Raw genomic sequence first — 20,214 nt, 5'->3', positions numbered from 1 at the left:
GAGGTAAGAAGCAGACATGTCATCAGGGCTCTAGGAAAGGGGCAGAGATTTGCCAGGGGAAGCTGGTCAGACCGGGCATGCACAGTCTTCCACATTACTTTGCACACAGCATGAATTGTGCCTAGTAGAGTACGAATCCACCCTTGTGCGGAGATCTTAGCATGGTAATGATGCAGAGGTAACTTTTGGACACTTCCAGGTCTAATCTTTGCAGGCATGTTTCTGTGGTCAAGTCAGAGCCAGTTCATGGCTATTGAGCACTGCATATCTCTTAAAGCACAGCTGTGAAATATCTCTGTTAAATTCCGGGAGCTTTTGAAACAAACACAGAGATAAATCAAGGCAAGGATCCTTTAGCTTTCAGGGGCAGGTAGGGGTGACAAAATAACTTCTTAAAATAATTTCACCTACACTTTGAAAAATGTAAACCTGGGGGAGGTATAAATTGGGAGATTGAGATTGACATATACACACTACTATATATAAAATAGATAACTAATAAGGACCTACTGTACAGGACAGGGAACTCTACTCAATATTCTGTAATGACCTATATTGGAAAAGAATCTAAAAAAGAGTGGATATATGTATATGTATAACTGATTCTCTTTGCTATACAGAAGAAACTAACATAACATTGTAAATCAACTATACTTTAATAAAAATTTGAAAAATGAAAAATATAAACTTGATTTTTAAAGTCATATTATGACTTAAAGCAATCTTTAGCTTCCCCTAATAAATAACAATTTTCTGAACATCAAGTGTTCTTGCTTCCATTTAATTGAAACATGCACGCAAATCACACCACACACACCATTCTCAGGAAATGATACGTGTTTTGAATTTAAAGGAAAAAAGAGAATTACTTTCTAAACAGATTTTTTAAACTATGAATTGTATCAAAAAAGAGATAAAATGAATTCTGGTTGTGTACTCTTGCACAAAAAGAAAAATGACAGTAGACATGAGGAGGTTCTGATAAGGATTGTTAAAGTTGTCAAGAGGGTAACTAAGTACCGGCTAACTGTAGTTGGTTGGAATAAAGGAGAAAACTATTATAAAACTAAATAAATTTTCCATGGATGATTGCACAATTTAAAAATTCTGAGAGCATGGTAGTAGCAAGTGGTAAGTTAATGAATTTCTTTTTTTTTTTTTTTTTTTTGTGGTATGCAGGCCTCTCACTGTTGTGGCCTCTCCCGTTGCAGAGCACAGGCTCCAGACGCGCAGGCTCAGTGACCATGGCTCATGGGCCCAGCCGCTCCGCGGCATGTGGTATCTTCCTAGACCGGGGCATGAACTCGTGTTCCCTGTGTTGGCAGTCAGGCTCTCAACCAGTGCGCCACCAGGGAATCCCGAATTTCAGTTTTTTTGTTTTGTTTTGTTTTTTGTTTTTGTTTGCAGTATGCGGGCCTCTCACTGTTGTGGCCTCTCCCATTGCGGAGCACAGGTTCTGGATGCACAGGCTCAGCGGCCATGGCTCACGGGCCTAGCCACTCCATGGCATGTGGGATCTTCCCAGACCAGGGCACGAACACGTGTGCCCTGCATCGGCAGGCAGACTCTCAACCACTGCGCCACCAGGGAAGCCCCGAATTTCCTTTTTTTAACCACTCTCCTTTTCTTAACGTATGAAAAGTATGCTTTGCTTGAAAACTATTCTCATGTGAAAACCACTGGGGAAATGTATCAGATATGACCATTGCAAAGCTATTTTCAATTAAATGATTGGAACACAGTAGTTTGCCTTTTTCCAAAGAGAACATTAAAATAACTCTATTTAAAAAATAATTACTTAATATGTGTGAGTACCTAGTAGAAAAATACACTTCAGAGGTTATCTTATCCTCATAAGTTAAAGGAACTGATTTCAAGGACTCTTCCCTTTCAGACATCGAATTCTTAAATTTAAAACAATTTTATATGGGATTGAGAATTTAGCTGCTAATATTTTAAATTAACACTTTGTTACATTGATTACTTTAAGCTGGTCTTTCCCATTCCATTTCTGCAATGTTGACATTGTAATATGAAGTTTATTTAGGAATGAGTAAGAGGGTGAACAAAGATTCAGAGTACTGTTTAATTAATATGACTCATCTGAGAACAATTGATCATGAACATAAAACAGAAAGAGTGAAGAGATCATCCATGATTTAGTAAGGCAGCCCACTCATCAGTAATTGATGGTTAAGAGGGGAAACAAAACAATTAACCCTAAATTGGCTCTCAAGTTAATCAAAATTTTCAAAATGTCCAAGCAGTTTAAAGCTTAACCTTTACTTAAGTGAATAGGAAGAAATTACAAAATCAAAGGAAACACCTACAAAAACATAAACCCATATCGGAAGCCAAAAACTGGAATAATAGGAGCAAAACCACTAGCCAAAGTCAAAGCATTGTCATAAAATTCATGACTTAATTAAGGTAATACAATATAAATGCCAGAACCAAAAAATTCTAGAATGTTAAAGGTCAGTATATGTGATCAAATGCACTTCCCACTTTCTTCTCAAGTGCTCATGGAACATTCTCCAGGATAGATTATATCTTGGGTCACAAATCAAGCCTTGGTAAATTGAAGAAAACTGAAATATAACAAGTATCTTTTCTGACCACAATGCTATGAGATTACATATGAATTACAGGAAAAAATCTGTAAAAACTACAAACACATGGAGACTAAATAATACACTACTAAATAACCAAGAGATCACTGAAGAAATCAAACAGAAAACCAAAAAATACCTAGAAACAAATGACAATGAAAACACGGCAACCCAAAACCTCTGGGATGCACCAAAAGCAGTTCTAAGCAATAGGAAGTTTATAGCAATAAAATGCTACCTCAAAAAACAAGAAACATCACAAATAACCAACCTAAGTTTACACCTAAAGCAATTAGAGAAAGAAGAAGAAGAACAACAACAAAAAACCCAAAATTAGCAGAAGGAAAGAAATCATAAAGATCAGATCAGAAATAAATGAAAAAGAAAAGAAGGAAATGATAGCAAAGACCAATTAAACTAAAAGCTGGTCCTTGAGGAGGTAAATAAAATTAATAAACCATTAGCTAGACTCATCAAGAAAAAAAGGGAGAAGACTCAAATCAACAGAATAAGAAATGAAAAAGAAGAAATAACAATTGACACTACAAATAAGTCAATTTTGTTTCTTTTTATGGCTGAGTAGTATTCCATTGTATATATGTGCCACATCTTCTTTATCCATTCATCTGTCAATGGACACTTACGCTGCTTCCACGTCCTGACCATTGTAAATAGAGCTGCAATGAGCATTGTGGTACATGACTCGTTTTGAATTATGGTTTTCTCAGGGTATATGCCCAGTAATGGGATTCCTGGGTTGCATGGTAGTTCTATTTTTAGTTTTTTAAGGAACCTCCATTATATTCTCCATAGTGGATGTATCACTTTACTTTCCCACCAACAGTGCAAGAGTGTTCCCTTCTCTCCACACCCTCTCCAGCATTTACTGTTGGTACAGTTTTTGATGATGACCATTCTGACTGGTGTGAGGTGATAGCTCATTGTAGTTTTGACTTGCATTTCTCTAATGATTACTGATGTTGAGCATGATTTAATTTGTTTGTTGGCAATCTGTATATCTTCTTTGGAGAAATGTCTGTTTAGGTCTTCTGCCCATTTTTGGATTTGGTTGTTTGTTTTTTTGATATTGAGCTGCATGAGCTGCTTGTAAATTTTGGAGATTAATCCTTTGTCAGTTGCTTCATTTGCAAATATTTTCTCCCATTCTGAGGGTTGTCTTTTCATCTTGTTTATGGTTTCCTTTGCTGTGCAAAAGCTTTTAAGTATCATTAGGTCCTGTTTATTTATTTTTATCTCCATTTCTCTAGGAGGTGGGTCAAAAGGATCTTGCTGGGATTATGTCATAGAGTGTTCTGCCTATGTTTTCCTCTAAGAGTTTTGTAGTGCCTGGCCTTACATTTAGGTCTTTAATACATTTTGAGTTTATTTCTGTGTATGGTGTTAGGGAGTGTTCTAATTTCATTCTTTTACATGTGGCTATCCAGTTTTCCCAGCACCACTTATTGAAGAGGCTATCTTTTCTCCATTGTATATTCTTGCCTCCTTTATCAAAAATAAGGTGACCGTATGTGCATGGGTTGATCTCTGGGCTTTCTATCCTGTTCCATTCATCTACATTTCTGTTTTTGTTCCAGTACCATACTGTCTTGATTACTGTAGCTTTAGTATACTCTGAAGTCTGGGAGCCTGATTCCTCCAGCTCCGTTTTTCTTTCTCAAGATTCCTTTGGCTATTCAGGGACTTTTGTGTTTCCATACAAATTGTGAAAATTTTTTTCTTGTTCTGTGAAAAATGTCATTGGTAGTTTGATAGGGATTGCATTGAATCTGTAGATTGCTTTGGGTAGTGTAGTCATTTTCACAATGTTGATTCTTCCAATCCAAGAACATGGCATCTTTCTCCATCTGTTTGTATCATCTTTAATTTCTTTCATCATTGTCTTATAGTTTTCTTCATACAGGTCTTTTGTCTCCTTAGGTAGGTTTATTCTTTGGTATTTTATTATTTTTATTGCAGTGGTAAATGGGAGTGTTTCCTTAATTTCTATTTCACATTTTTCATCATTAGTGTATAGGAATGCCATATATTTCTGTGCGTTAATTTTGTATCCTGCTACTTTATCAAATTCATTGTTTAGCTCTAGTAGTTTTCCGGTAGCATCTTTAGGATTCTCTATGTATTGTATCATGTCATCTGCAAACAGTGACAGTTTTACTTCTTCTTTTCAGATTTGGATTCTCTTTATTTCTTTTTCTTCTCTGATTGCTGTGGCTAAAACTTCCAAAACTATGTTGAATAATAGTGGTGATAGTGGGCAACCTTGTCTTGTTCCTGATGTTAGTGGAAATGGTTTCAGTTTTTCACCATTGAGAATGATGTTGGCTGTGGGTTTGTCATATATAACCTTTATTATGTTGAGGTAATTTCCTTCTATGCCTACTTTCTGGAAGGTTTTTATCATAAATTGGTGTTGAATTTTGTCAAAAGCTTTTTCAGTATCTTTTAAGATAATCATATGGATTTCTCCTTCAATTTTTTAATATGGTGTACAACTTGGATTGATTTGTATATAATGAAGAATCCTTGCACTCCTGAGATAAACCCCACTTGATCATCGTGTACAACCCTCTCAGTGTGCTGCTGGTCTTTGTCTGCCAGAACCCTGCTGAGAATTTTTGCATCCATGTTCACAAGTGACACTGACCTGCAGCCTTCCCTCCCGTTGATATTTTTGTCTGGACTTCGCCCCAGGGTGATCTTGGCCTTAGAACATGAGCCTGCAAATGTTCCTCCCTCTGCCATACCCTGGAAGAGTTTGAAAAGGATAGGTGCCAGCTCCTCTCTAAATGTTTGATAGAATTCTCCTGTGAAGCCATCTGGTCCCAGGCTCCTGTTTGTTGAAAGGTTTTAATGACAGTCTCAATTTCAGTGCTTGTGATTTGTCTGTCCATATTTTCCATTCCTTCCTGGTTCACTCTCAGAAGGCCATGCTCTTCTAAGAATTTGTCCATTTCTTCCAGGTTGTCCATTCCACTGGCATATAGTTGCCTGTAGCAATCTCCCATAATCCTCTGTATTTCTGCAGTGTCACCTCTCCTTTTTCATTTCTAATTCCATTGATTTGAGTCTTCTCCCTTTTCCTCTCAATGAGTCTGGATAATGGTTCACCAGTTTTGTTTATCTTCTCAAAGAACCAGCTTCTAGTTTTATTGATCTCTGCCATCATTTCCTTCACTTCCCTCTCATTTATCTCTGATCTTTTATGATTTCTTACCTTCTGCCAACTTTGGGCTTCCTCTGCTCTTTCCTCTCCAATTGTTTTAGGTGTGAGGTTAGGTTGCCTACTTGAGATTTCTCTTGTTTCTTGAGGTAGGATTGCATCGCTATAAACTTCCCTCTTAGAACTGCCCGCACTGCATCCCATAGGTTCTGGGCCATCTGGTCCTCACTGTCACCCATTTCTAGGTATTCTTTGATTTCATGTTTGATTTCTTCACTGATATCCAGGCTATTCATTAGTGTATTATTTAGCCTCCATGCGTTTGCATTTCATACAAGTTTTTTCATGTAATTGATATCTAGTCTCATAGCGTTGTGGTCAGAAAAGATACTTGATACAATTTCAATTTTCTTAAATTTACCAAGGCTTGATTTGCAACCCAAGATATGATCTATCCTGGAGAATACTCCATGAGCACTTGAGAAGAAAGTGTATTCTGTTGTTTTTGGATGGAATGTCCTATAATATCAATTAAGTCTATCTTGTTTATTGTGTTATTCAAAGCCTGTGCCTCCCTATTCACTCTAATTTTGGACGATCTGTCCATTGGTGAAAGTGGGGTGCCAAATTCCCCCACTATTATTGTTTTACAGTTGACCTCCCTTTTATGATTGCTAGCATTTGCCTTATGTATTGAGGCACTCCTATGTTGGATGCATAAATATTTACAATTGTTATATCTTCTTCTTGGATTGATCCCTTATCTTTATGGAGTGTCCTCTGTGTCTTGCAACAGTCTATATTTTAAAATCTATTTTGCCTGATATGAAAATTGCCACTCCAGCCCCACTTTGATTTCCATCTGCATGGAATATCTTCTTCCATCCCCTCACTTCCAGTCTGTATGTGTCCCTAGGTCTGAAGTAGGTCTCCTGCAGACAGCACATACATAGTTCTTGTTTCTGCATCCACTCAGCCAGTCCATGTCTCTTGATTGGAGCATTTAATCCATTTACATTTAAGGTAATTATCAATATGTGTGTTCCTATTACCATTTTCTTAATTGTTTTAGGTCTGTTATTGCAGGTCCACTCCTTCTCTTGTGTTTCCTGCCTAGAGAAGTTCCTTTAGCATTTGTTGTAAAGCTGGTATGGTGGTGCTAAATTCTTTTAGCTTTTGCTTGTCTGTAAAGTTTTTAATTTCTCTGTCAATTCTGAATGAGATTCTTTCTGGGTAGAGTAGTCTTGGTTGTGATTCCCTTGTATATTATTTGTTGCTTTTCCCTTGCTGCTTTTAATATTTTTCTTTGTATTTAACTTTTGATAGTTTGATTAATATGTGTCTTGCCATGTTTCTCCTTGGATATATACTGTATGGGACTCTCTGTGCTTCCTGGACCTGATTGACTATTTCCTTTCCCATATTAGGGAAGTTTTCAACTATAATTTCTTCAAATATATTCTCAGTCCCTTTCTTTTCTCTTCTTCTTCTGGGACCCCTATAATTTGAATGTTAATGCATTTAATGTTGTCCCAGAGGTCTCTGAATCTGTTCTCAATTCTTTTCAGTCTTTTTTCTTTATTTTGCTCTGTGGTAGTGATTTCCACTATTTTATCTTCCAGGTCACTTATTTGTTCTTCTGCCTCAGTTATTCTGCTATTGGTTCCTTCTAGAGAATATTTAATTTCATTTACTGTGCTGTTCATCATTGTTTGTTTGCTCTTTGGTTCTTCTAGGTCCTTGTTAAATGTTTCTTGTATTTTTCTCTCTTATATTTCCATGATTTTACCTCATCTTTACTATCATTACTCTGAATTCTTTTTCAGGTAGACTGTCTATTTCCTCTTCATTTGCTTGGTCTGGTGAGTCTTTATCTTGCTCCTTCATCTGCTGTGTATGTCTCTGCCTTCTCATTTTCCTTAACTTACTGTGTTTGAGATCCCCTTTGTGTGGGCTTCAGGTTTGTAGTTCCCATTGTTTTTGGTGTCTGCCCCCAGTGGGTAATGTTTGTTCAGGGTGTTGTGTGGGCTTCCTGGTAGAGGGGACTGGTAGCTGTGTTCTGGTGGTTAAGTCTGGATCTTGTCTTTTTGGTGGGCAGGACCGTGTCTGGTGGTGTGTTTTGGCATGTCTGTGAACTTACTATGATTTTAGGTATCCTCTCCACTAATGGGTGGGATTGATTTCCTGTCTTGCTAGTTGTTTGGCATGGGGTGTCCAGCAGTGGAACTTGCTAGTTGTTGAGTGGAAATGGGTCTTAGCATTGAGACAGAGATCTCTGGGAGAGTCCTCCCCAATTGATATTACTTGTGGCTGCGAGGTCTCTGGTGGACCAATGTCCTGAACTCAGCTCTCCCACACCTAACACCTGGCTGGAACACCAAGACCCTGTCAGCCACATAGCTCAGAAGAAAAGAGAGAAAAGAAAGAAAGAAGAATGAAAGAAAGAAAGAAAGAAAGAAAGAAAGAAAGAAAGAAGAAAGAGAAAGAAAAGAAAGTCATTAAAATAAAAAAATGTTATTAAAATTTTTTAAGTAATTAAAAAAAAAAAAAGAGAGTAACCAAACCAAAAAACAAATCCACCAATGATAATAAACTCTAAACACAAAACTAAGTCAAACACAAAACCAGAAACAAAACAAATCCACCAATGATAATAAATTCTAAACACCAAACTAAGTCAAACACAAAACCAGAAACAAACTAGATGCAGAAAGCAAACCCCCAAGTCCACAGTTGCTCCCAAAGTCCATGCCCTCAGTCCTGGGATGATTCACTCTCCATTCAGGTATTCCACAGATGCAGCGCACATCAAGTTCACTGTGGAGATTCAATCCACTGGTCCCAAGGCCGCCCAGAGAGACCTCCCCTTCTCCTCTCTGCTTGCACAGCTGCCAGGGCCCAGCTCTGGACCTGGCCCTGCCTCTGGATGCAGGTCACCTGAGAGCATCCATTCTTCGCCCAGACAGGAGGGGTTTAAAGGAATGGCTGATTAGGGGGCTCTGACTCACTCAGGCTGGGGGGAGGGAGAGGTAAGGAATGGGGGGGGGGCAAGCCTGCGGCAGCAGAGGCCAGCATGACACTGCAACAACCTGAGGCACGCCATGTGTTCTGCCAGGGATTCTGGATCATGAGACCCTGGCAGTGGAGGGCTGCAAAGGCTCCTGGGAGGGTAGGTGTGGATAGTGACCTGTGCTTGCATACAGGTTTCTTGGTGGCTACAGCAGCCGCATTAGTGTTTCATGCCCGTCTCTCATGTCTGTGCTGACAGCCACGGAATCCCCTCCCCTCACACACCCCGAAACAATGGTCTCTTGACTCCTAGGCAATTCCAAACTTCTTCCCAGACTCTGCCCCAGCTAGCTGCAGCACACCAGCCCACCCCCGGCTGTGCCCACACAGCCAACCCCAGTCTTATCCCCGGGATCCAAACTCCAAAGCCTGAGCCTTAGCTCCCAGCCCTGACCCACCACGGTGGGTGAGCAGACAAGCCTCTCAGGCTGGTGAGTGCTTGTTGGCACCTATACTCTGTGTGGAATCTCTCTGCTTTACCCTCTGCGTAGTGGGTGTGTTTTGATATTAATTACTACTTATTTGCTTTTTGTAGAGTTCAGTGAGATTCATAATATCTGATTTAAGTATCTTTCTCTGGTTCTGAAAAGTTGAAGGGTTTTTTTTTGTCCTACTCTATCACTGATTATATCTGTCCTTTATTTTCAGAGACTTTAGTTATTCATATAATAGCTCTCCATATCTCCTACTCTGATTATCTTTGCTCATATTTTTCTGGATTCTTTACTTACCTCTTTCTTTTTCTGGATATTTCTCACAATTATCATCTGTGTAACTTCAGATAATCTCTATTGCCTGTTACTTTTTATTGTTTTCAATATTAATTTTATTTGGTCTATTTCAGTTTTCATATCATGGCCCATTCTTTTGATCCTGTCTTGTTCTATTTAATAAAAATAGCTATTTCTAGCATTCATTTCTTTGAAATCTATTAAATCTAATTAAGGAGAGATATCCTTTTCTACATATTCACAGTGTTGTCCATTTTTTAATGTATGTGCTAAGAATGTTTTCCATGGATTTAATTACTATTTTCTATTTATTTATTCCTTGAGTTCAATTTGTTGATCTTTATTGTGGGCTCAATCAATCTTGAAGGGCTACTTAATATCTTACCCCCAGAGTCATGGTTGAAATAGAAAATCTTACCCAGAACTGGAGGGGAAAAATAATAAAGGGGAAGGAAGCTTTTAATTATTTTTCTCATATGGCTCAGGAGCTCAGAATTCCTTCTCTCTGGATCCAAGATTAGAAGACAAACTGGGAAAAGATGAAAATAAAGATCCATTTCCACTGGAAAAACTTATGATAGTAAACCCTCTCAGGGTTTGTAACAGTCCCTGTCCTTTTCCATTGTTGTTGCTTGATCAAAAAGAACAGTTTTGGGTTTTTTTTCTATTTGATTTTTAAAATTTTTTATTGGAGTATAGTTGATTTACAGTGTTGTGTTAGTTTCAGGTGTACAGCAAAGTGAATCAGTTATACATATACATATATCCACTCTTTATTTAGATTCTTTTCCCATAAAGACCATTACAGATTATTGAGTAGAGGTCCCTGTGCTATGCAGTAGATTCTTATTAGTTATCTATTTTATATATAGTAGTGTGTATATGTGAATCTCAATCTCCCAATTTATCCCTCCCTACCCCTTATCCCCTGGTAACCATAAGTTCTTTTTCCACATCTGTGACTCTGCTTCTATTTCGTAAATAAGTTCATTTGTACCCTTTTTCTAGATTCCACATATTAGCAATATCATATGATATTTGTCTTTCTGTGTATGACTTGCTTACTGCATTCAGTATGATAATCTTAGGTCCATCCATGTTGCTGCAAATGGCATTATTTTGTTCTTTTTTATGGCTGAATAATATCTCATTGTATATATGTACCACATCTTCTTTATCTATTCCTCTGTTGATGGACATTTAGGTTTCTTCCATGCCCTGGCTATTGTAAAGAGTGCTGCAATGAACATTGTGGTACATGACTCATTTTGAATTATGATTTTCTCAGGGCATATGCCCAGTAGTGGGACTTCTGGATCATGTGATAGTTCTATTTTTAGTTTTTTAAGTAACCTCCATACTGTTTTCCATAGTGGCTGTAAAAATATTTTAATTATGATAAAGAAATTCAGGAATGGCAAGATCTTTGCTCTTGCTTGTAATTCACTCCTGTCCCCAGAGGTGATAAAACAAGATCACTGGCAGATCAACAGACAAACTTAAACTTAGTTGACAGAGACTTATGATCAAAAATATAGTTAGGGGCTTCCCTGGTGGCACAGTGGTTGAGAGTCCGCCTGCCGATGCAGGGGACACGGGTTCGTGCCCCGGTCCGGGAAGATCCCATATGCCACGGAGTGGCTGGGCCCATGAGCCATGGCCGCTGAGCCTGCGCGTCCGGAGCCTGTGCTCCGCAACGGGAGAGGCCACAACAGTGAGAGGCCTGCGTATCGAAAAAAAAAAAAAAAAAAAAAAAAAATATAGTTAGGCACATCTTTTCCCTAAATATGAATAAATGCCAGTATCTAGCCTGTCTCACAAGTAGTAAAGTACAGATTCGATCTATATCCCCTGAAATTTAAAGTAACTAAGTTAAAAGTCTGTTAACTAATAAAAACTAAAATATGAATAACAAATGGGGAACAAAAAAATCTGCGGCTAATTCATAATGTAACAGCAAGTGTGGAATTGAATGAATTCCAAAGAAAAACAAATAGCTCCATAAATTTATGGAATAAATGCATATATTTAATTTTTTATTCAGATAATAATCAAATAAAGGCAATGCTAAGCATCATTTTTAATAGTTTTTAAAGAGTTTTCAAAAACTTAAACTTGTTATCTGTTACAAGAAAGTGCAACTCATTGATTTCTGCTTTTTCTCAGTCTCTTCCAACGATCCATCACTGTTGACCTCTAAGGATAGGGATAGCTTTCATTTTGCTTTGCCTCACAGCTTTCATCTGTGGAGCCTGGAGTTTAGTTTGAGGCTTCCATGTTAGAATATTTCGTCTTCTTTGAATCAAAACAAATAATATTTATTTTCCACCTGAAACAGTAACAATGATAACCATGAATGTTCTAGGATAGGGATAAGATTCCTAAAAAAAGGTACATAATTAATATGAAGCACTATATGATTTCACTAATACACTTTAAAAAAAATATTAAACATAAAGACAGTTTAAGAGATACACTTTTATACAAAGGAACATATTCTATTTGTTACTACACTGTTGGCTAATGAATTAACTAAGTCATATTATAGCAGCCTTGTGGGGTGGCAGTTGCAGTCATATAACTTAGTTTTAGCTCTGGAAGACAGCTTGCCAATTGTTAACTTCTTTCTTTCCTCTGAGAGGAAGGGCAAGAGTGAGGGAGCTAGACCTCCACCTGACTGAAAGCCAGGATCTGCTGTTCTCACTAGCCATCTAGACACCTACTGAAGGTGATTTAAAGGACCCCAGGCAATGAAACTTGCCAAGCAACTCAGTTTAGTGAACCTGTCACAGTAAAAGCCTATCTTTAAAAAGTTTATTCCATTAGGTCCTAGAGGAATCAGTCCTCAAGGGGGCTAAAATGGGTCACAACCCCTGTAAATCTTAATATAACCAAGCAGCATTTCTTGAGTATGGGTGGCCAAGGTGAGAAGGAAAAGAAATTCCTCAAGGAACTTTTCCAAAATACACCTGTCTCCAAACTTCTCCCCGAGGCCTAGCTGACTCTCTAAAGAAGAGGTTATATGTAAATACTAAAGCTTGCCTGGATATTCGGGTAAACTTCCCTTACTATCTCCCTAGCGTCTTTCAGAATTTCACATGACACCTGAAAACAAGAGTAAGCAGATATTTTTGCGTAAGCTACAATATAAGAAAAGGCAAATGTTTGTTGGCCTCCGTCTTCAGAATTACTTTTACAAGAAAGTGCAATATTTGCAACTGTGTTTAAGCATTTTTTAAATGTTGATTACTGTTTGCTTTTTTTTTAAGCCTGCTATTTCTGAAGCTGTCTAGCATGTACTGCAATACTGATTGCAATGCTACAACTTTTAGCAAATTATATGCAAGATGAGATTTTGTATATTTGAGAAGAGATGGGAGAGGGATGAGTTATTTGGAAGTGATGACTTGCATTTTTATTAGAGTGCTATCACCCCTTCTCCCAATTATAAAATTATCCATGCAGGGAGTCTTAAGTGGTAAGAGGAGAAAGGAAGCTGCCAGTATGACCCATGGTTGAGAGAACTGCAGGCACTGCAGAGAGTGAATGGTGAGGGAATTATATTAAAAACAAGTTGTGACTTCAGATTTACCTCAACAGTCTTAGACTATAAAATGAAAATTCTTATGGCAACATATCTGGGAACCAGAGGCGGGGAGACCTTTAACCTGTCTCTTCAGTTCCTTTTTCTCTCACCCTATCTCCCACATTCTTTTGATGTGTCAAGTCCCAAACATCAAGTCCCCAAAGGCAGCTTCTTTTGTCAGCGACTTCCAAGCCTCAGCCTGGCAGTAAACAAAGGGTTGACTGGAATTGTTCAGTCTCAGGAGGAATTTTTTTAATGCCCACTTATGAATGAAACAGTGGTATTATCTGTATGCTTTATTGTCTTTAAAAAATGAAAGACTGGGCTGCCTGATGAAATACAGGATACCAAGTTAAATTTGAATTTCAGATAAACAATGAATTTTTTTTTGAAAAGTATATTCTATATGCTGCATGGAAAATACTAAAAAATTAGTTGATGTTTATCTGAAATTCAAATTTAACTGAGCATCATGTATTTTTACTTACTATATCTGGCAATCTTAGATCACATCACAAAGCTAGGCCATGACAAAGCAAGCAAGGACATTTATACTTTGTACTCACTCTCCTTAGTAAGTGCTTCTGCTGGGCTAGAATTCACAAAGATCAGCATCCTTGCAGTACTCATTAGTTCCCTTCTACCACTACCATCCTTTGCTTTACCTTTCCCTCTCTTGCTTTTCAGAAAGGAAACCTGTGGATTCTGATTTCAGAGTAAGATGGTTCCATTAATGTACCCAGAACTGACACCTGGACAGGTGGGAAAATATTGAGGAGGAGAAAGGAAAGCACCTGAAGTAAACCTTGAATATCTCATTATTTTGCCAAGGATTATCTCTGTTATTTTATAATTTATTCATTTATTCACAAACGCTTTTGAGCTTCTACTGTGAACTGTCATTCCTTCGTTCTCTCCAGATTATTGCCCACTTGCTTTCTCTGCCCTTTCCTAAGTAGCATACAGGGATTCTTTCAGATTTATTTGATAAGCATTTATGGATAAACCAGGCTTCATGTAAATGTTGTGAATAATTGGCATAAAGAATTACGTTACGTTTGATTTATTGGAACTTTTGGAGACCCTTTTCCAGCCATCTCATTCTCCAGATTAGAACACTGAGACCCAGGCAAGTTCTGACTTGACTTTTCCACTACCTGGTGCCATCTTCTAGTGTGATGTGAAGGATCACACCATACCCAGACTTTTGACTCAGTCACACCACAGTTTGAATCCCATCTCTGTCACCTACTATCACCTTTGTCCTTTTAGGAAATTTGTATAACCTTTACAAACCTATTTTCTCCTCTTTGAAGCAGTGATAATAATAACCTAATTGGTGTTTGGAATAAATTAAATAAGAATATGAATATCAAGTAACTAATACAAAGTGAGAACTCAGTGTTCCTTTCTTTCCTCTCCTCTCCCTTATAGGATCTTGTCACAAATACATAATGTTATAACCCAAATTACAACTTCAGGCTTCTGATTCTTACCTTCTCTCCAAATCATTCTGCTCATAGACAGAGGTACGACAGGAAGATTAGGGAAAAGTGTTTTCGTTCTTATTTAAAGGATGATTACAAGGAAATTAGGAATGACTAGCTGTTCTCTTCATCTAGGTTAAGAAGTAAGTACCAAAGTTACCCTGAAGAGTGAAACATGCCATTTTTTATAAGGGTAAGTTGGAAGGGAAGAAGGAGAAGGAATCATAAAACCACAGCTTCTCTATTCATATTCAGATAATAGATTAATTGGAGAATTGGAGATCCTCAATAAGGAGGAATTCATCTATTATGTAATTTGTTTCACATTTAGCAATGTTATGTAGAGCCTGAAATATTTTCAGGAATTGAACAGCTGTAATAAAATTCATAGTGTGATCCTGAGTCACTAAAGTGCCAAGAATAGTTCTCCAAAATGAAGAAAAATTCTAGAAGGAGTTGAAGGCAGAAACATTCCTGCCTTATACTTTATAAATGACTGGGGAAAAATGGTATGGAGACACTGTTACTTAGTTCCAACTTTAAGTAGGATCTAGGAAAACCCCAAACAAATAAGGACAGCAAGTGTACAGGCTCTGGAGTCAGGTAATAAGGCTGAATGTGGACTCTGACACTTAGTAGCTATGCAACATTTGGACACGACCTAATCCCACCTAACAACTCATTTCCTTATTAGTATAAACTAGGATTCTGATAGTGTCCTGTTCATAGGAGACTGTGACAACAACCTTCTCTTCTAAAAGTGCTGAGTGCCTAGTATGTGTCTGCCTGTGCTCAAAGTACTGAGGAAACATGAACAATACAAGATAGACATTTACAGGTTATAAAAGGAAGGAAACAAATAAGAGGATGTGCAAGAGAGTAAGGGGTGGGGGTGAGGGGTTGCTTTAGATAAGTGGTCCTGGAAAGCCTCTTTTTCAGGTTGCATTTCAGCTGAGACCTGAAGGATAAGAGAGAATCAGCCCTGCAGAAAACAACAAAAAATGGGCAAAAACTTTCCATAAGATGTAATAGCAAGTGCAAATGTGCTGAACTAAAAAAGAAAGTGTGTTGCAAAATTAACAAGAGGACAAGGGGTATGATTTGAGGTTAGTGAGAGAAGCAGGGTCTTTTAACCCTTGTTAAGAAGTTTGAGTTTCCTTGTAAGAGCAAAATGAATCAATGAAGATTTTTAAACAGGTGATAGGGGATCTGATTTATTCGACTTATAGTTTAAAGAAATCATGTGGCTGCTACACAGAAAGTGAATTTTAGTGTCTGATACATACTTAATGTCCAATGAATGTTAGCAATTAATATTTTATTATTACTTTATAAATAATACCTCTGCTAATCATTAATGTTGATATTACTCTAAATGTACAAGCAGAGTATTAGTGACAGTATCATGTGCATGTGACCATTTACAGAAATTAAAACGATATGGTGTTAAGTAGGATAGATTATTTTGTACATATGTTGGTTTCTGTGTAGCCTTGAGCAAATTAATCTCGCTGGAAATTCAGTGTTTTGATTTGTAAAATGGTAACAATGGTAAGGCTGTTGGGATTCAAATGAAAAAACACAAAATGCCTAACAGAGACGCAAATAGGCAAATAACAAATGCTGCTCATTATCATTATTTTAAGTGTATACACAAAGGGGAAAACAAAAGTGGATACATTTTCTGTCTCATATCTTTAAGAACACATGCAATATATACAGAAATAAATGCATAGCAATTCATGTGAACATCTATTGTCATATATTCCTGGCAGCTCTTCCCGTTATTCCTTTCACTATGGGATATCTCTACTAATTCATGGAGAGCTCCTTCCAAGGATGGGGTAGATCTTATTTGCCATTAACCCCATTAACACATAACTCATGGTTGCCCAAATTATAATATCCTACCCCCAGCCAGAGTGATTGGTTCAAAGATGGGCATGTGATCCAAGCTTTGTCAATCAGGGACTTTCCTGCCACAGCAATAAGAAAAATTTTTGTTAGAGTGAATAGGTAGATAAGTTGAGTCTGGGGCTACCAAGAGTCCTTTTTGCTCATTGAGAAATAAACTCCTGATGACAGTGTGTAAGTCTCTAAATCAAGCAATACAAAGCCAGCCTTTCCACTGGATATCTCCAGTTACATGAGTCAATAAACCCCCCTTTTTGCTTAAACCAGTGTCATGAATCAAAGATTCCTATCTAATAGACCAATGCAATTTAAGGTCACTTCTGGAAGTATATTCATCCATTTTGAACACAAAGCAAATCCTTTACTTGGTTTCAAAAAAGGGATTTAGAAATAGAGTCGGCTAAGACAAGAAATGTTGCTAAGATTCTTTCGCCTCACAGAGAAGTAAATGGGAATGTCCTTCCTTTTCCAGAGCCTTGCTGTTACTCCCACTATTCATCTGTTCTCTTACCTGACTCCTGACCTCCCTCACCTGCCAGGTCACCCTCAATTCTGAGATCTCTCTGTGTCCTTTCTGTTACCTAGCCCATCTGCTATTGGTGTTGCTCCAGCTACTACCGCTGAAGACTGAGTAAGAAACTTTTAGATACACTGACAGTTACATATTTGAGTTTATATAATCAAAAAATGACAAAACAAAACAAAACTTGTATGAATGAGTCCTAACAGGATTTCTTCTTTCTTACTTCCAAAGCATTAGCAGAGTTGGTAGAGTTTGGAAATAATTTCTGCTACATCTAAATTTTAATAAATATTTTAGGAAGTCAGATAGCTTCAGGGAGTGTATAATTTTAATAGGAAAAGGTCATAATTTCTTATGAAATTTCTCAGTCACTTTAAGGTTGATTGAATTTACTAATGTTCCAAGATATTCATTCATTTTTCTACATTTCCAGGAATTAATTAATTAAGATGCAACTCCTCCTTGTTGTCCAGTAGCCCAGCTGATGTCATATATACCACTCTGGGTGTGTGTGATACAACATGATGTAGCATAGCATAATGGAGAAAGCATAGGCTTTAGATTTCCTATGCCTGGGGTCTCTGCTCACTCATCCTAGGTCTATAACAAGCCACTTCTCTGAGCTTTAGTTTCCCTTTCAGTAAAATAATACCTACTTTATAAGGTATTTTATGTTTTGAAATAGTACATGTATGATTTCTAATAGGGTCTTACATATTATAAGTGATAGACACTTGTAAATATTATTTTACTTTCTGCCCCATTCCAGTTTTCTTGCAAACAAAACAAATGCCCGTCAACTAATGAATGGATAAACAACATATGTTCTGCTTATATAATGGAGTATTATTCAGAAATAAAATGAAATGAAGTACTGATACATGCTACAACATGGATGAACCTTGAAAACATTATGTTAAGTGAAAGAAGCCAGAGACAAAAGGCCACATGCTGTATGACTCTATTTATAGTAAATGTTCAGAATAGGCAAATCTATAGAGACAAAAAGTAGATTAGTGGTTGGCAGGAGCTGTGAAGAAGAAGGAATTGGAGATGACCACTAAAGTGTACAAGGTTTCTTTATGGAGTGATGAAAATCTTCTGGAACTAGATAGTGGTAATAATTGTACAACATTGTGAATATACTAAAAACTAAGTTGTACACTTTAAAAGAGTAAATGTTATGGTGTATGAATTACATTTTGATTCTTTTTTTTTAAAGACAGCATATTCAAGAATAACACAACTCCAATGCTTGGATAACCAAAATCTTGTTGAATATCTATAGATTTTACTTTAAAAACATTTATCACATTCAAATCATATTTAAATATGGTGAAATAAAGTTAGCTACCTCACCTCTTGAATTTTTCCACAATAACAAATAAGAAAATTTAGAAACAATCATAAAGTCCATCATTGGTGAAACTAGAAACCTTAAAACAAACTAGAAACAGAAACCTTAAAACAAAACAAAACAATTATTTATTTAACTATAAAAAATTTACCCAAAGCACTATCAAGCAGGGATGTGGTAGAAGGGCAACTTAGAAAAGACATCGAAGCCACAGATTTCAGAACTGGAAAATTATGTGTCTTAAAGTGAGAGGCACTACCTGAGATATAAAGCCTCAATTTCACATCTGCGACAGCGACAGATCATAGTGCCAGGAGCTTCCTTGGACTGTTTTGTTCCAAGAAGTAGAGGAGATATTGCTAAGTAAGAACTAACACAGACAATCTGTATTTGCAAGTAGATGAATCCCCATAGCTGGTAGAGGGAGTCTGGGGAGAAGAAAGGGTTTACATTGCCAGCAATCTAGCATCTGTCTTTCTCCACTGAATGGGGAGAAGTAAAAGTGAAACAGACCCATTGGCAAAACCCTGGCTCTGAAAGAAAATTTGTCTCCTTAGAAAAGAGCTCCACCCATCCCTCCCCAATATATATTGTCTACAAATAGATACTTAAGGAAGAAAATGACCTCCTTCAAAGGTTAATAATCAAAAAGTATGTGGAGGGGGGGCAGGGATGTGGGAAGGATGGAAATAAATGGAAAAAACAAACAACTAAAGAATATACACTAACAAATTGAATCCAGCAAAACTTGTAAACAAGTTTTTGGAACATTTATTTTTTTACTTATTTTCTTTTATTCTAATTGTATTGAGATATAACTCACATAAAGCACTGTATAAGTTTAAGGTATGCAACATAATGATTTGACTTACATACATCATGAAATGATTATCACAATAAGTTTAGTTAACATCCATCAACCCATATAGATACAAAATAAAAGAAAAAGAAACAAATGTCTGTGAGGAGAACCCATAGGATTTTTATCTTAACAACTTTCATGTATAACATACAGCAGTGTTAACTCTATGTATCATCGTTTACATTATATCTCTAGTACTTATTTATCTTAAAACTGGAAATTTGTAGTACAGTTTGGCTGCCTTCATTCAATATCCCCTGTCCCCACACTGCCTCTGGTAACCACAAATCTAGTCTCTTTCACTATGAGTTTGTTTGTTTGTTTGGCAAACATTTCAATTTAATTATGCAAGCACTTAAATGAAGAAAGAACACAAAGCAGAGATAAAGATGCTCAGGAAAGTAAAGGAAAAAAAAAGAAAGAAAGGTGAAATTAGAAGGACAGGAGAGAATTAACATTGCTAAAAGTACAGTATGAGTCATCAAAAGTGAGCCAAATAAAGTGGTTTGCTAAAGACTTTTAAGAGATTAGATATCAAATTGCAGTTATAGAAGACAGGCCCAGTAAATCCACTCAATGCATAATTATAGTCCCAAGAGTTTGTTAGGAAAAGGTGATGTTTGGTTTGGTGTCTAATGAGTTAGAAATGCCCGTGCCACCCTCATATGGAGATGTCCCATAGAGAGTTGGAAGTACAGGTCTGTTACTCAGGAGAGAGGTGGATGCAAATTCACAACATTTTTTTCACATTAAGAGAGTGGTCTGGGTAATCTATTGTACAGCAATAACTTGCATATATGGCTGTTGATAGTTCTACCCATTATTAATCACTGACACTAATCTCCATCTTCCTTGCTTGTTATGCTATTTTTCTCCAAATATTTAGTTAATA

At 37.1% G+C, this 20,214-nt stretch overlaps 1 protein-coding gene across 3 annotated transcripts in view; it reads left to right on the top strand.

Moving 5' to 3' along the window:
• GRIA4 (glutamate ionotropic receptor AMPA type subunit 4) overlaps window positions 1-20,214 on the top strand; it is a 520,203-nt gene that overhangs the window by 231,995 nt on the left and 267,994 nt on the right. The window lies entirely within an intron of this gene.

The sequence above is a fragment of the Phocoena phocoena genome, chromosome 8 (genome assembly GCF_963924675.1).
Source record: "Phocoena phocoena chromosome 8, mPhoPho1.1, whole genome shotgun sequence".
Lineage (NCBI taxonomy): Eukaryota > Metazoa > Chordata > Mammalia > Artiodactyla > Phocoenidae > Phocoena > Phocoena phocoena.
This window is presented reverse-complemented; position numbering and strand designations above follow the sequence as displayed.